The sequence below is a fragment of the Nematolebias whitei genome, chromosome 23, assembly GCF_014905685.2.
Source record: "Nematolebias whitei isolate Nwh7 chromosome 23, NemWhi1, whole genome shotgun sequence".
NCBI lineage: Eukaryota > Metazoa > Chordata > Actinopteri > Cyprinodontiformes > Rivulidae > Nematolebias > Nematolebias whitei.
The window spans coordinates 8,371,051-8,386,666 of record NC_056520.1 but is presented as its reverse complement, the minus strand read 5'-3'; the positions used below and the strand labels follow the sequence as shown (position 1 = coordinate 8,386,666).

General features: G+C 41.6%; 1 protein-coding gene across 1 annotated transcript in view; it reads right to left on the bottom strand.

Annotated features, from left to right (window-relative positions):
- The window catches only part of raph1b (Ras association (RalGDS/AF-6) and pleckstrin homology domains 1b), a 41,681-nt gene extending 41,042 nt beyond the window's left edge, over positions 1–639 (bottom strand). The window contains exon 1 of the mRNA XM_037696747.1: positions 561–639. The gene's annotated coding sequence lies outside the window, so the exon portion shown is untranslated. The remainder of the gene's footprint in view (positions 1–560) is intronic.
- Positions 640–15,616: the final 14,977 nt, after the last annotated feature.

Here is a 15,616-nt window from a genome sequence, read left to right as displayed (position 1 = left end):
TATGCGGAAACATATCTATCTATATATATAGATATGTCATAAACGCTGTGGAAAAGAGATCCAGAATGGTGTTTAAGAGTCAAGAAAAGAGGAACCTCTAAACTCAGAGGCAACAATCCATCACAGATATCCAGCGGTGCAAAGACTTTAAGAAGCAGATTTCTGAAACGAGCCACAGCGATGATTCGCCCTCACATGGTTCCAGTTAGGCCAAGAATCATCTTCGTCGCTTCTCTTTCATTTGGCTTTGATTTACGAGGACTTCTCAAATACGACTTCTTGTGGGGGGAATAAATGTTTGTATCCTTGCAAGAACCAAAGTAAACTCAAACAACCATTCTGTTCAAATTGGCGACAGTTCAAGCGCACGCAACCATCGCCCTATGTGTCAGCGTCACAGCTACATAACCGGCGTTTAAGACCTCCTTAACTAGCTGTGGAATTAGTGACTTTTGGGCAAAGAGGCATGGATTATGCAGAGTTTACTGGCAGCAGGCTCAATTAGCCCCCCCCTTTTATTACAAATAAATCTTTACTCTATAGTTTACAGGAACTCTTACCTCTGAAGTGGTTTTCCTTTCTTCCAGCAGAGGTTAAAGGTCACACCAAACCACCACTCCACTCTGCGGCCAGGCTCTTATCCCCTACAAAGGAGGAAACAAAAAAAAACCACTCATTAGCTGTAAGTTCATCTAGCATCACGGATTGCATTCGTTGTACCTGCACTGCAGAGGGACTGAGACTCCGCTGCCGGAGCAGAACAGAGAGATTTTACCGTCACAAGAACGAAGAGGATTAACGATGAAGGGTGTTTGAGCGAGGGGCTTAACGAAGCGCAGACAAAACGACACTCGCTGCAAAGCTCTGGAAGAAATCAAGCGCCACTCGGTCGCCATTAAAAACGCTCCTCATCATCACTTTTAGAGCAATTCAGGTGCAGTAACCAAACGTGAATTCTGAGATTAAAGTCAGAATTCTGAGATTAAAGTCAGAATTCTGAGATTAAAGTCAGAATTTGCTTTGATTTTTCTTTTACCTTATTAATTGTTTAAAATCCCTTAGAGAGGTCAAGGTCGACAGCTTCAGATCTTTTTGCAAGGTGTTCCAGGATACAGGAGCGGAGCAAGAACAGGACTTTTTGCCGAAGTCCGTCGGCACTGAGGGGACACTGCAGGTAATGATGTCCTGAGAGCGCAGACTGTAACTGCACCGACGACATGACATGTGGGAGGAGATATAAGAAGGTAGCAGACCAAGGAGGGATTTACAGATGAAAATGTACCAGTGAGAGAGTCGCCGTGAAGCTAATGAAGTCCAGTTAACCAGTAAATACAGGGTTCAGTGATGGGAACAGTAGTTACAGCCATTTATGAATCTTAGCGCACCGTGATAGATGGCATCCAACATCTGTAAAGTGCAGGAGCATTCATGTAAATAATGTCACCGTAGTCAATGAAGGGAAGGAAAGTAGCAGTTACAAGGCGTTTTCTGGCATTCAGAGTTAAGCAAGATCTATTTCTGAAAAAGAAACCCAGTTTAAATTTCAGTTTCTTTATCACGTTTTCAACATACAGCTTAAAAGAGAGATGTGCATCGACCAAAATTCCCAAGAATTTGTAAAAATCCACAAACTCAATAAGAACATCATTTGTAGATAAGATAAGAGGAAGGACTGCTGGTACCACCTTCCTGTTTGAAAACAACAACCCTTTGGTTTTATCTGCATTTAGTACCAGTTTTAGATAGAACATATCTGACTGGATGATGTCAAATGCAGACTGTGGAAGCTGAAAAAACCTTAGCACCTGTTTTAGTTCGACAACAACTGTATCGTCGGCATAGAGATGTAAGGAGGTGTCTCTATCCTGGTAGTATTTTATTAAAATCAACACTAAAGCAATGCATCTATCCAGATATATAATCTAATATATATAATATCTAATAATACGTAATATATCCAGATGAAGCACAGCGACCGGTGTAGGTTGATAATTTCAAATACGAGTAGGCCTGTCATGATAACAAATTTTGCTGGGCAATTGTCCCAGAAATTATCACGATAAACAATAATATTGTTTGAAATTTGACAATTACTGTCAAATTTAAGAAGAAATCTTGGTTAATTTTGCATGTAGTACCTTTTTTGACCACCGGATGGCAGTATAAAACTGTTTGAACTGAAGGATGGATAGTGAGGGAGCGAGCAGCGTGTCGCTTTAAGAAAAATGGGAGGGAGGCCCCTTGACATGACATGGACCGTTTTTCGTTCCCGTTTTTCTGGTTCTCAAAATGGGGACACACTATGTGATTTGAGCTCTTTAGCAAAGCATGTCGCACAAAACGTTTAATAAATAAATAAAATCAGTAAAAAAGTGATCATCATCAATCATGCGATTAATTGAGTTATTGTTTATCGCGACAGGCCTATAAATCTAATCTAACAATACATAATATATCCAGATGAAGCATGGCGACGGCACAGGACAATAATTTCAAACACGAGTGCTAGGCTTGTCAATAAACAATAAATCAATTAATCCCACGATAAATGAAAATTATCGACCTCGTTTTCATTTATTGGCTTTATCGTTTCTTCGTGTCTCTCTCTTTCTACTGAAGACGCTGGATGACAAAAGGTTCAACTCCGGTGCTCTTCACTGACCCCTCCCTTTCTCTTTAAAATCTGTTTTAACCGTCCAAAATCACGTTTTGGGATCGTTCAAAGAAGCTAAGCTGAGAAGCTAAGCTAACAAGCCGACCTCAGGAAAAAAACCTCGTCTTCAAACTCCATAATTCACGGTTGAAACCCATGACTTTGTATAAAAAGTTGTTTTTCTCTGCAAAAAGAAGCTCAGAACTTGTTTACTGATTTTTTATTAAAAGCTTTGTGTGATAAATGCTATGCTAAAGAGCTTAAACCACACCGAGCGCCCGCCATTTTTAGAACTGAATAAAGGAAGGAGAGGCAGCCCATGTCATGTCAAAGGGCCTCCCTCCCGTTTTTCTTAGAGACACGCTGCTCGCTCCCTCACTAGCCATCCTTTGGTTCAAACAGTCTTATACTGCCATCTGGTGGCCAAAAAAAGGTACTACACAAAATAAATTAACCAACATTTCTTCTTAAATTTGACGATAATTATTGTAAAATTTCAAACAATATTATCGTTTATCGCAATAATTTCTGAGACGATTAATCGCCCAGCAAAATTTGTTATCGTGACAAGCCTAACGCGTGTATCTAACACTAACAAATCATTAACTCATCCTTAACGGTGCTGACTCATACGTCACCAGCCTGTTTTATCCAAAACAAACAACTGAGTGAGTATTGAGTGGAGAAAGTTGCGGCTGCAGAGTCGGAGCGCGTTGTAAACCGGTGTTTAAGAATGTCAGAGGCTGTGGCTGACTACAGACGAGCTATTCCTGCTGCTCTCAGCTGCTCATTTCATTTTCTACACACCAAATGTTCAGCCACGCCACGTGACGCCTCAGGCTGACACGCACACACACAAAAAAAAACATGCCTCCAAGCGTGTTTTCACAGCAAACAGACGCCTCGTAACAAAGAGAGTGTGTCAGGAGGAGCACGAGGACGTCCAGGTCAGCCTTTAGTGTGTCATAAAAAACATTTAATTGCCTGCTTAGATCACAGGCCGCCCCGCGTCACGTCCACGGTGTAATTTGTGCACAGTCTAACGTGTGAGACGACTCCATCAACACACGGCTGTTGGACAGGTGTGGCGGTGACACATGGACCTGCGCAGCTGCAGGGAACACACGGGCTTTAGTCACGGCGGCGCGCGGGGGGGGGGGGGGGGGGTCAACGAGCAGCTGCTCCGCTGCTGAAAACAAAGGCGTGCCTGCGACACACACATGCACGCGCACATGCAAAATCCAAGAATGAGCTGCTAGGCAAAGATCAGGGCAACACCAACTCTCCTTTATGGACAGACGCCAAAGGCTGAGGCAGGAAGGTCCGTTTGTCTGCAGTGTTAGCAAAATATCTCATGAATCACTGACTTTACTGGAACTCGGGTAGTATTTACTGAATATCTACAACGGGTTAATTCCCGATACACACCAACACCTACTCACTTACTAAAACAAATGATACATCGATGTCTCCCGTTAATGAAGTATAATGGAAGTAAACCTAAATGTTTCTGGTGCGAGATATTAAAGTTGGTAGGAGTTACATTGTGAAGAACAGAGGGAGGTTTATTTATTTTGTTTTGTTTGTTTGTTCAAGGAAGCGAGGAGTGACGGATCCTGGCGAGCGGAAGGAGACATTTTATCCACCACCAGGAGCAGTGGAGGAGCCAGGGGGTGGCCAATGGTGGTCTTGGCCCCCATAGATAAAACTTTAACTATACTTTTAGGCTAGGGGTGCACCGATTAATTTTGGAAAATTGGCCGATACTTCCATGAGAAACAGATTTTACCGATTTTTTTTTTGTTTGTTTTAACAACAATTGTCTAAACTTCATTTATATTTCAGAGCACTACCTCATGGCAAGTTAACACAAGTTTGTATTGTTTCTAGGATATTGTTCAAGGGTATGTCTGTCAATAAAATATTGAAAAAACTAAAGGTATATTGTGACCTTATAACACCTGACAGTGTCGCTTATTTAAAAAAAATAGGTATCGGCCAAAATCGGAATCGGCAGGTCAGACTTTTTAAAAATCGGTGATCGGACAGAAAACTGCAATCGGTGCACCCCTATTTTAGGCAATATAGAAACTAGTAAACATAGTTCAGTGTTTCCCCTGCATTACTTGCTTTGGTAAGGCGCTCATCTGTTTCGAGATATTTGTCGAAGAGGGTGGGTGAGTCAGTGGAGACCCGAGACACGACTGTGTAAGTACCGACAGTTTTCAGGAGGTTGGGAGACGGCTCAGCGTGAGGGAAGCAGAGCGCTACCTAACCTTTTCGCTATCGCGTGGGGATGTGCGATATGGAATAAAATTTATATCACGATATGTATTGTGAAGGGTGGAAATAACGATATCACGATATGTTTTTGGTATAAAACTTGCAACAGGAATGAAAAAAAACATAGGGTGTCGTTTTGCCATAATTTATTTTGAAAACTGCTATACCACAAAATAATCTCAATTAAGAAAATTCCACTACTAGGTCCAGAGAGTTTTTAAATAATAAACAAATCAAGTATTAGGCTTCTTTCTTGTAGTGCAAACAGTGCAAAAGATATCAAATGTAGTTTTAGCCATATGTTTTAAACAAAATAATATGTTGTTAACTCTTAACAGTTTCCAGTCTTACTTAAGAAATGAACAGCAACAGAGCAGCATTTTACACTGAAACACTTCACCCTCCAACCCTCTAGTGGGCGACTCCTTCCGCTTTAAGGAGAACTGACACAAAATGGCGACCAGTTTCCTCTGTAGCTTTGACCAGAGGGTCTCGCAGTAAAATCACACAACACAGCGTTCTTTTCACACATCAGAGAGCAGTTTTCTCTAAAGCTGACCAACGCTTATTTTAACTTTCGACGGAACACAGCGTTACGGCAACGCTACGGCAAGCCGGCCGTAGTTAGCTTGTAGCTTTACTACTTAGCTCTCAAAGAAACTATTTTAACACTACTTATGCAGTTTTCAACTAAAAAAAAGTAACGATTAAATTTGACAACTCTGATTTTACATCAGACACAGCATTACTGCGGTTAGCCGGTAAAAGACAGATCTCTATCGTAGGCTAAATGTCTATAGTTTCTACCGTGCATCGTATTTATTGAGCATTACTACTAGCGCGTCTATATTGCGCACCGCTAGCTTAGCGCTACGTCAGCGATAGCAATTGTGGGGTGGAGGGGGTTGGTTCGGTAGGCAGGGCGGTGCGTCCTGCTTGTATAATGGAAGAGGAAACACTGTAGTTTCCTCAAATGATAGGGGTGACTGGTTTATATATGGTGGTGGCCATCTTGGATTTTGATGTGGCAACTCAATTTTTGAAAGAAAACTTTCTTACGCTAGATGCAGACACACACCAAAATGCAAGTCGGTACCTCACTTGTTTTTCCAAGTTATTGCGTTCACAACATGCACAGACGGACGTACAGTAGTCCCTCGCTACTTCGCGGTTCGATGTTCGCAGACTCGCTCTGTCGCGGTTTTTCAAAGTACGATTGGACATGACACACAACTGGCTGATTGATGGATGAGCCGCACAATCGATATGGAATTTTTATTTAAAATAAATTATTTTAAATGATTTAGCACCTGTATGCAGCCCACAGGTACAGGGAAAAATCTCCCTCCTGCAGCCTGTCATGATCTCTGCTCTCTGCCACCTGCCAGTGAATACAGCGGAGAAGTGGGTGTGGCCAAAAACAGCAGGTGGCAGAAAGTTGAAATCATGACATTATGTGCTCTTTTAGAGCATTTAGTTTATATTGTTTAGAATATTGCAAAAGTGCGGGAAACGCCTTAATGTATAGTATATATAAATACTCAAATAAACTACTACATGCTGCTAATACCACTACTACTTGTACTACTATTCCTTCTTTTTGATTTTTGTACTTATCGCCGAGGGGGTGGGGGGGGGGGGGTGGAACCACCATGATAAAAGAGGGACTACTGTATTTCCAATTCTCCCTCTTCGTTCCGTGAATGGGGACAAAAAAAAAAAAAAAAAAAAACGATAACACTGCAGTCAGTTTTACATAAAATGAGCTTAAACTGAACATGGTAGTAGCCGAGCCATTCACAACACGCATTTCAAGTGCTAACAGATAGCCCGAAATTAAATTGTTTAAGATTCGACAAAAAAAAACGCTCAATTTCTGAACATATATTTTGAAAATAGTCTGAAACTGGCATAAAGGGAGGGAGGCTAGACCTTTATTTATATTCTGTTAAAAATATACTTTATATTCTTTTGAAAATGTGCACAGAGCACTTGAAACAGTATTCTCCCTTGCTTAAAGCAAACACACTGCAAATAATAATAATAAAAACTGTCCAGAAAGGTGTCCTATGTGTTCATATGTGGACTAAATTTGTGCCCGAGTTCAACGAACAGAGGGGAAACACAGCTCCAGTGTAGTGGACACAGGTGTGTCTTTGTCCATTAAAAGCCCTCCTTTGGGGCAGCTCACTTCCTGTCTGAGCAGGAAGTGGGAAGAAGGGCAGAGCTCTGAGCGAGCGGGGGCGACTGTGATGTCACAGCAGGAAATAAAGACAGGATTGTCGAAGAGGAAGCAGGCGGAGCAAATGGCGAGATCTCTAAAATGGGGAGGAACGGCACAAACACATAAGATTAGACCATTCCTGTGTGGAGCAAGAAGCAGCCCGGGCGGTGACCCTGAGGGTTTCTGTAAGGGCGCCGAGGTACACCATCAGCCAGATGATTGATGCTACAGAGCCCATCCTCGCTCGGAGAGCACATTAGTATTGATCGGCGCCTCGCTTCTTGCTCCAAGTCAAGTGCAGACGCTTCCATTCTCGCTCAGCAGGACGTCTGACCTCTTCGTCGGGTCAATACAGAAATCACTGCCGAAGCTGCTTAAAAGGTAAAGAATAATAAAGGTTATCCTGAAATAAATCAAATGATGCAGTTTAAGAGTTTACATCAGTGGTTTTCCAGATAGGAGGATAGGAAATAATGGAATACAGTTAAGAACTAAGAACCTTACAAATAAAATTTTCAGTCTTTCTCCCTCCTTGGATGGCATTAATCTGGCCTCCAGCTCTAATGTTAAAATCTTGGTGTTTTTGATCAGAACACGTAAAATAAATAATAAATTAAGTGCTATGTGTCATGTTCCCATACAAAGACGAAATTGGCGCTCTGCATTTAACCCATCACACCTGGGATACACCCAGGTGGAGCAGTGGGCAGCTACGTAAGCGCCCGGGGAGCAATTCAGGATTGGGTGTCCTGCTCAGACACCACGAGATGTGCAATGACTGGGGATCGAACCCAGGACCTTCAGGTCCCGAGTCGGCTGCCCTGCCCCTACATGTCCTTTCTTGTCTTTTATCCCCCACATTAAAAACGTTACTAGAATTTCCTTCTTCCACCTTCGTAATATCACAAAAATTAGAATCATCTTATCTAAAAATGATGCAGAAAAACTGGTTCATGCATTTGTCACATCTAGACTGGTCTATTGCAATGGTTTATTATCTGGGTGTCCAAATACTTCTTTAAAACGTCTTCAGTTGATCCAAAATGCTGCTGCCAGAGTCTTAACTGGAGTTAGTGGGAGAGATCGTATCTCCAGTTTCAGCTTCTCTCCACTGGCTCCCTGTCAAGTCCAGAATTGAATTCAAAATCTTGCTTCTAACCTACAAAGCTCTCAACAACCTAGCTCCATCTTATATCAGAGATCTTATTGTTCCACATTTTCCTAACAGCAGTTCGCTCTCAGACTGCAGGTTTACTTGTGGTTCCTACAGTTTCCAAAAGCAGAACAGGAGGCAGATTTCTCAGTTGTCAGGCTCCGCTCTTGTGGAACCAACTTCCAGTTTCTGTCCGTGAGGCTGACACATTGTCCAGTTTTAAGACTGGGATCAAGAATTTCCTTTTTGATAAATCCTATGGTTAGGGTTGGCTTGGGTGTCCTGAACTATCTCTTAGCTATGCTGCTATAGGCTTAGACTGCTGGAGGACAAACTGACCACACTTTTTCACTCTACTCTTTATTTACTCTCAACCTGTTTTGTATTTGTAATTATTTTTCTATCCTTTTGTCTTTCAGGTACACCTGCACCTACACCTGGACCTACATCTGGACCTACACCTGCACCTACACCTGGACCTACACTTGGACCTACACCTGGACCTGCTGTCTGCTGGTTTCCTTAGATAAAGAACTTTACTAATTGGCTTTTCTATGCGTGTAAATGTTCTTGTAAAGTGCCCTGAGAGAACTTTGTTGTGAATTGGCGCTATAGAAATAAAGTGAATTGAATATGAACCTAAGTATATGTATTGCTTATATAACCTAAGAATATGTTTGTCCCTGTACAGCACTTTGGTGTGCTTTGTCACTGTTTAAAGTGCTTTATAAATAAATTGGTATGGTATGAACAAGCGGTACATCGATGTCACTGAGGGATTTGAACAGTGAATGTGTGCAGTAAACCTTAATGTTCCTGGTGCAAAATATTCAAGTGGGTAGGAGTTACACTGTGGAGAACAGAGGTAGGTTTTTTTTATTTTCCTTGTCTGAGGCAGCACAGAGCGACGGATCCAATTTTATCCACCAACAGGCACTTTAGTGGAGCCATTGGGGGCCGTGGCCACCATAGATTAATCATCACCCTCTATAGTGACTTTTAATATTCCTAGATGCAGCCATACGCCAAAATGCAAGTTGCCGCGTTGCTTATTTCTCCAAGTTATCTAGCTCACAAGGTTAACATATATACGTGGGCAGCCATATTGGATTTTGATGTGGCAACCCAATTTCATAGGGAACCTTTGTTACACCTAGATGCAGCAACACACTAAAACTGAAGTTGGCATCTTAAGTTATACTCGCAACATGCACCGACAGCGCTTTGAGCGTCTTGATAAAATAGAACAGCACTATATAAATAGTCCATTGACCATTTACAGACAAAAAAAATGTCCAATTGCCACTTTTCTTTTTCACTCGGGACAAAGAAGACCGAATGCTGATGAATGCATACAAAGAACGAGCGAGAAAGACAACTCAAGAAACCTTAACATGGACATTTTTAATCATACAACTTGTCCTATTTCTGCAATGTGGAAATCATAGGACCTTATATATTGAGAAAACAATGTTTAGTTTACAATAAACCAGGTTAAACTATGGTAAAGAATCACTTAGATAAAATATTTTATGTTTGGGCTGTAAAACTATGTAAACCATAGGATAAAACAATTGTTATACAGGCGGTTGAATATTTTTTATAGATCTATAGATTTAATAATAAAGTCCAACGGTATGAAAACGGTCTTAGCTGAGATCATAAAACTCAACCTCCACTTTGAGTTTCCCAAGCAGTAGGGACGTTAATCTCAACTGTTATGCGCCTTCAGCTGTTCCCACTCACACATGATGCAGTCTGGTTGTGATTACAAGGAACCCAGCTCATCGTTCCAGTGGGATTTTCCACGCTCTGTGCAGCAAAACTCCTTTGGAAAATACACACATGGTGGGAATTATGGAATAATGCTGCGTCAGGAATGTTCCCACGATGGCCAGCGGGGATCTAATGGAGGTCCCACTGGTTGGTTAGCCGTCAGCTGGATTTACTGGTAACAACGTATGGAGCTACATGATGAAAAGCCTCAGGTTGGCTTGCATTTGAATCTGTACCTTTAGTGTTGGATCAAAAAAATGTTTGGTTGAAGTAACGCTTTCAAATTGCTTAAGTACAGCGCATCGTCTTAAAAACTAGGGACGCACGATATCGGCATGGTATCGGCTGATATTAGCGATAAAGTTAAATATCGGACATTCCATCAAAATAACTCACCAATATAAAAGGCACTTTCTTTTATACGCATAGTGTTACATCATTTTCAGCCTCCTTTTTGGCATCTGCATTTGGTAGCAGGCCAAACTGACTAAGACCATACAAAATAATGTAGTTTTTTTTTTTAACATTTTCAAAGTTACAGCAGTCCATTACAGTACATGTACAAATTATTTAAGATATTTAGCGAATCCAGAATACATCCACTTTCCTTATTAGGTATAATGTTTCAGGCGGTTGCTCAGAGTTCTCAGGCACTCCCAACACTCTACCAAATTTTATTGTAAAAAAGGTCCTTCTGGTGTTTCATACTGAATCTTATACTTTCCAGGGAAATGCAGTCCGACATCAAGGATTTCTACAAATGTATTGAGGGTGGCTCATCTCAAACCCATTTGGTCACAACAGTCTTCCGACCCAACATAAGCAGAAAATGTAGTGTCCTTATGTGATCCTATTGATTCAGGGATGAGTCCCAATAGACATAACATTGGATTAGGCTGTAATTGCTGCAATAATGTAGTATTTTAATTCCACAGCAGAGAAAGCTATGTAGTTTCTGTAAGTACGTCTAGAGGAAAATTATCGGTATTGGTATCAGATATCGGCATATTGGATATCGGACAAAAATCCAATATCGTGCATACCTATTAAAAACAAAGATTTAACTCCCCATTTATAAGGTTTTGTTCCAATAATCTCTTACTGCCGGCAGTGAAAGGTCAGGCTGGCAAGCTGTGACCCTCGTCTTGGCTCCAAAGGGAGGAAATGTGCCAAACGAAAAGGTAGCAGGTCATGATTTTCTCGCTGAGCTGAGCCGTCTTTGAGGCCAAAATAATCAGGAATCATTTGAGACTTGCGAGGATCAGCTACGTGGAGAGAGAGATTAACCATGAACTTAACCCAAACTCGCAGTCACTTTAAGAGCTGCTGAGGGCATTAGTCAACGAGATTTAGAGAGAGGCAGTCACACGTGTGTGTGTGTGTGTGTGTGTGTGTGTGTGCATTATTTTGTAACGTTAAGCTTATAGGCTTGATCTAACAAGGTTAAGTCAGAGCATCTGGACGGATTCTTCTTGGTTGAAACGTTTCGTCTTTTACCCAAAAGACTTCTTCAGTCTGAAACCCTGCAAGAAAACGCAGGCTTATAAATAGCACCTTGTCATAATGGACCAACCATAACAAAAAAAAAGGTTGAATCATGTCATCTGGACCAGTTTCTTTGAGGGAGAAACATTTCGTCTTCCATCCAGAAGACTTCATCAGTCTGCGGCCTGCCAACCAGAGGTGTCCCATAAGTAGCCTTCATTGCTGTTTCAAACCAGCTTCCTGTTGGAATCTCAGAAGCAGGCGTTTAACACATGCAAAAGGACCCATCCGCCCAAAACGATCAATCATCATGAACAATCAAATGTCTTAGGCCTGATGGCCAACTTGCTACTCACAGAAACAGCCTGAGGACACCAAGGTCAAAATGGTTCAGAAAAAAAAAAAAGGCTGTAAGCTCAATCCAGGTATGGATCAACCAATTTGCTGCCGACAGCCAGAAATAGCCGTTCACGTGCAAAAGGTGGACCATCAGCCCAACAGTAGATCGTTGGAGCCCCAGCAACTGATCGTCAATGCCCTGATGGTCGCTTGCTATTCACAAGGGGCTGAATGATGCTTGCAATAACAGCAATGTAAGAGGGTGGAAGTTGAGCAAGGAGACCCCGGCCCCTGCTTAAAGATGAACAGCTTCCTTTACTCCTCTCTCGAACCAACGTTTTTCTTTTTATAGGACTGATTCACTGCCGTGGGATTCTGTTGCCAAGAAAAGTGCCAATCCACTTCCACCAGCTGGATTTCTTTTCCTGCATTGTAGGTCACTGCGGAGAAACTCGATTCATTCAGTGTCCTCAATAAACCCTGCCACAGAAAAAGTACAGGAGCAGCCTGCCGACACGTTACAGTAGATACAGAGCGCTGGATCGAGGCGTGTGGAAAAACAGCCATTTTGGCAGAGAACGCGAGAGAAACGAAGAACGGCAAATATTTCAAAGACGTCTTATTCCAGATGAGATCGGCTTCACTTCAGCATCAGACTTTTCCGTATAGTACTTCTCTCCAAAAGTTTAACATTCCACCCTCTTCCTAACAGGTGTTCTGCTTCGTTTTTAGACTAGTGGGGTGATCACTGGTAACATCCACTGGTCTATGTTCTTGGTAATGAGCAGGCAATGAGACGAACAGGCTGCTCTCCAATCTTTCACTTCCTTGAGGTTTCACTGCCCACTTAAGTACTGCCTGCAGAAGACGCGAGCCGGGGTGACGGTTCCCGCTTATTACGAGAACAGCTTGAACATCCAAGAAGAAAGTGGGCTAAAGTGCATATTTAATTGCAACACAAGTCTTTTCAGACCCGTTTTTTTTCAAAGATCCCTGTTAGTTCACAGCTTGAAATAAGCACGAAACGGTTGGAAGGTTTTTAATAATGTATGGGTGCACCAGATTAAGAGTTTGAACATATATGGACCTACAATCTAAGTAGGTGAGGACATTTTGTTCCATGTATCTAAGGGTCAGGGTGCAGAGGTATCAGGTAAAGAAAGACAACCCAGACCTCCTCCTCCAACAATACCACTCATCTTCTGGGAGATCCTATGGCTTTCTTTGGTCTAAAGGGAGATTTATTTCATTCAGCAATTTTTGGGTGTACACCTCAATCTTCTCTTGGTGGGTACATGTCTGAAAAACCTCCAGGAAAAAAAAAAAAAAAGAGATTTCCAAAGCGCTTCAGCTGATTCCTTCCAATGTGGAGGAGGCTCTACTTTAAGCCCCAGAATGATGGAGCTCATCACCCCATCTCCAAGGCATTTCAGTCATGATCTAATGACCATAAAGAGGGTCGGGACACAATGAACCAGTTCATCTCTTGGCTTAGGCCATTTTACACCAGGACAAACCGGAGCAACGCTTTTATTATTGCAGACAAAGCCCCAGAGAAAAGAAATCCCCTTGAACAAGCCAAGCTTTCGGTTTATAAACTCAAACATTTATATTGTGTGAACGCTTATTAAGCATTCACACTATTGTTGTCCTGTTTATATTTATTATTCGTGGCTGTTACTAACCCTATTCTGCAAGTTTTTCAGCATCTTTCTCGTCCCGCAATTTTGTTTGTGAGCCATTTCAACAAATCATAAATCAAAACGTTCAGCTCTTCCAGGACAATCCTGCCATGACTTTTGGTATTGGCGCAACTTTAGCTTTTTGAAATATTTAGCCTTTTCTGCCATTTTTTTTTCCTCATAGAAAATGAATTGAGCTCATTTTATATCCTTGAAATCTTTAGATCCGTTTACATTTTACTCCTTTCACATTCTGTCCTGCTTCAGCTTCTTTGTGCAAATGTAAAAAAAAATTTCAGCTACTTTCAGATGTTTTTTGGTTGTCGTTTTGTGCTCCTTTCAGCTTTATTCTGCTAACTACGACATTTTTGTGCTTCTTTTAACTTCTTTCTGCTAATTTCACCTTGTTCTGCTCCTTTCAGTCTATTTCTGAACGTTTCAGCTTTATTTGCTATTTTAGCCATTATTTAGCCGTTTTATGCTAATTTTAGCCTTTTCAGCTAATTCCACATTTTTTGCCCTAAAGTCCGCTTCTGTCAGCCTAATTAACTTCTTTCTGCTAATTTCAGCTTTTTTCCTCCTTTCAGCTTATTTCTGCTAGTTTCAGTTATTTCAGCTACTATTTAGCTGTTTTATGCTATTTTTTTTAGCTTTTTCAGCCAATTCCACTATTTTAGCTCATTTCATTTAATTCCACTTCCTTCTGGTAGTTTAAGCTTCTTTCTGTCTTTTCAGCTACTTTTTGCTTATTTCAGCTTTTTTAGCTAATTTAATCATTTCTGTGCACATTTCTGTTTATTTAAACCAAATTCAGCAAATATGCGTTCTTTCTGCTTGTTCTTCCTTTTCAGATAAAATTCAGCACTTTTTTTTTTTTTTTAGCTAATTTCAGCCGTCATCAGCAATAAGCATTTACAATGCATTATGGCAGGAAATGCAATTCCTCTAGGTTATTCCCAGTGAAGCATTCGGGCACATGTGTACTTCAGTGTCAACACAAACCCTAAAAAGACGAGATAAAATAACTAATTGCTGAAACGATATCTTTCAGTTGTATAACGCTGCCATTGTTAGCATTTTCCAAACGGTAAATAAAACCAAATCCTCAGAGGATCTCAGTGGAATGCAACCCTGAGGTCAATGGTTCTGAAACAACTGTACAAGCTGCTCTGAACAGAGGTCGTCTAAACATTTTAGGCCAAGAGGCGGGCGTTTCACAGCGAAGTGGGAGGAAACGGCGCCGTTTATTTTGTTTGTACTTGCGTGTGGCGCGTCTTTCTCAAAGCCCCTTCATGTGGAACGGTTATCTGCTGTACGCGTCCTCAGAGACCGCCAAAAGTCAAGCAAACAAATCAGCGAGCAGACGCACAGATGCTCGAAACGTTGTTGCGGTTTCATGAGAAAGGAGTGAACCCTGCACACTCGGGTGCTCATGGGTGATAATGCTTATCCCAGGCTCTCAAGGAAGCATCGCTGGGATCTGCTGCAAAGCACCCACCGTTTAATTTACTTCAGAGTCAGAGTCAGAGTTTCTTTATTGTCATTCGCACCTCATGTGGTACATGTGGTGGAGCGAAATTATGTACACGGGGTCCCAGTTACATCCAACAATAAAATGTATAAGAAAAACAGTAATAACATCTAAGATATGAAACTTCAACTGGGAATGTAGCAAAAGCAATCCAGGGCGTAAGGTATAAATCCACCGTTTCTTTTGCCAAGCAGAGCATACATCAACGCAAGTCTAGATACAGAAACTAGTCAGACATCACATGGATATTTTGTCTGAGTCAGCACTTTGTGCGCTCTTAATACTACTCTTTCCGAAGCTCTCCAGCCTGCCTTCAGCCTTTGGTGTCGGAATCATTATTCAGAATCCAACTCTAGAGGCAGCCCTTCCACCCAGACTAACCACGCCATACATCACTACCAGTGTGGTAGAGCAGAGAGAAACCAAACCCCATGAATCATCTCTACCTTTTCTGTTCTGCTCACCGTATCCGAGGCAACTGAGAGCATAC